This window comes from Moschus berezovskii, chromosome 24 (assembly GCF_049115385.1).
Source record: "Moschus berezovskii isolate FMDL1 chromosome 24, NW_MosBer_1.0, whole genome shotgun sequence".
Lineage (NCBI taxonomy): Eukaryota > Metazoa > Chordata > Mammalia > Artiodactyla > Moschidae > Moschus > Moschus berezovskii.
The window spans coordinates 61,290,030-61,292,380 of record NC_142483.1 but is presented as its reverse complement, the minus strand read 5'-3'; the positions used below and the strand labels follow the sequence as shown (position 1 = coordinate 61,292,380).

The 2,351-nt window shown below is 37.4% G+C and overlaps 1 non-coding gene across 1 annotated transcript; it reads right to left on the bottom strand.

The window, feature by feature from the left end:
* Positions 1–1,242: 1,242 nt before the first annotated feature.
* LOC129548218 (U1 spliceosomal RNA) lies at positions 1,243–1,400 on the bottom strand. Its single transcript, XR_008684299.2, has one exon. It is a non-coding gene; the product is annotated as a U1 spliceosomal RNA (small nuclear RNA).
* Positions 1,401–2,351: the final 951 nt, after the last annotated feature.

Below are 2,351 nucleotides of genomic sequence, written 5' to 3'. Positions count from 1 at the left end.
TTTTATCTAACTCAAGGGCTGATAAATACAAGCTTACTCAATAAATAAAAGATTGAATAAATGGGAATAGAAAATAAGTTATCAGTGAGAAAATGGATTCCCCCAATAATTTATCTGCGTCGAAACTCAAGACTTGGGCTTCCCAGGTGGTGCTAGTGGTAAAGAACCTGCCTGCCAATGCAGCTTAGATGTGAGAGGGGCAGGTTCGATCCCTGGATTGGGATGATCCCCTGGAGGAGGGCATGGCAACCCACTCCAGTATTCTTGCCTGAAGAATCCCATGGACGGAGGAGTTGGACATGACTGAAGCGAGTTAGCATGCACACATGAGGTTTGTTAAGAAAGCACACATGTGTACACACCACTGAACAGTGCAGTTTAATGGTTATCACTGCCATCCAGGGTCATATTCTTCTCATCCCTGCACCAACACTAAGCTGCGGGTCCTTGGGAAGTCTACTTAACCCGTCTGTGCCTCTTTTAAAGAAGCATAAAATAGGAATGTTAATAGTCCTTAATTCATAAGGATTTTATGAGGAGTAAATGAATGTGTGTGTGTGTATACAGAAACAGTATAAAACAGGGCTTGAATAAGAGTTTGATACATATTTATTATTCTTTATTAACTAATAATCGAGATTTGGAATCCAAAGTAATTTGACTCAGATATTTTCACATAATGAACAACTTTGTGCACAAATAAATAGCTACTCTTAAATGTGTTCTTTCCATGTTTCAGTGAAAAGTTATAACTTATTCATTTGCTCAAGGCAAATATATAGGGGTTATTCTTGATTCATCTCAGTGTCTCACCTGCCTTCTCCCTCCATCTAATCTGTCACATACTTGTGATGGTTCCATATTCTAAATACTTCATAAACCTGTTCACTTCTCTTCAACCCTCTTTTCAGTTGCTCTATTCAAGGCCATGTTATGCCTTCCTTGGACTGCTTCAGGAGCCCACAATCTAATCTTGCTGTTTCCAGACTTGTTCCTTTTCTATTCCATTTCCAGACTGCAAGCAGAAGGGATTTCCAAAAAGGCTATTTTTAAATTATATTGCTCCCCAGATGAAACCTTTTCATGATTCTTCCTGAGATCTTAGTTCTGTAACTATATGGCAGGATCTGGTAACATAGAATTTGTTTTACAAGTTATATTGTAATAAATTCATTAAAGACTTAAAAAAATTGAAAAGCAGAATAAACTCTATCAAGCAAGACCTTTTTTTTTTTTTTCAGAGATTTTTAAGCCTAAGAGAGTGCTGTCACAAATTATGCAGTCAAGTTTCCCACATTTGTGGAAATTGCAAGGATCAGTATATTTGGAGTGCAATGGATAAGCCTTATCCTGAGGAAAACGCCTTCATAATCATGGGATCTCTTCTGCCAGGTAAGTATATTCTCTTTCATATTTGATGGAGAAATCAAAAGCTTAACAGACAAGCTAAAGCTAAAAGGGGTCAGTGTCACCAAACTACCTTTACAATGAATGTTAACTTTTTTATGTGGAAAAGTTACAACTAGAAATAAGAAACTCACAAAAGGAAAAGGCTCACTGGTAAGGGTTAACATACAGTGAGAGTGAAAGTGAAGTCACTCAGTCGTGTCTGACTGTGACCCCATGGACTTTAGTCTATCAGGCTTCTCCGTCCATGGGATTTTCCAGTCAAGAATACTGGAGTGGGTTGCCATTTCCTTCTCCAGGAGATCTTCCCCAGCCAGGGATCAAACCCAGGTCTCCTGCATTGCAGGCAGCCACTTTACCTTCTGAGCCACCAGGGAAGCCCAATACAGTAAAGGTAGGAAATCATCCACACACAAAGCTAGTAGTGAGGTTAAAAGATAAAAGTACTAAAATCATCTATATATACAATAAGCACTTAAGGAATACAGAAAACAATTACATGTAGTATTTGACATCAAAAACAGTAATAATTAGGAGAAGAGAGTATAAATACAGGGTTTTAAAAGAGTGTTTGAAATTAAGAGATCATTAACTTAAAATAATCATCTCTCTCTCTCTCTTTCTATATATAAGTTGTTGATTTTTCTATCTCTCTATAGTTACTGAACTATATATATATATAATTGCTACCGCTACTGCTAAGTCACTTCAGTCATGTCCGACTCTGTGTGACCCCATAGACGGAAGCCCACCAGGCTCCCCCATCCCTGGGATTCTCCAGGCAAGAACACTGGAGTGGGTTGCCATTTCCTTCTCCAATATATATAATTAAGAGATCATTAATAATATAATAGATATAATACATATAGATATATAGAAAGAGATTGCTATAGAAAGACTTCAAACCAAAATTTATAACAAACATACACACAAAAAGGAAAAAG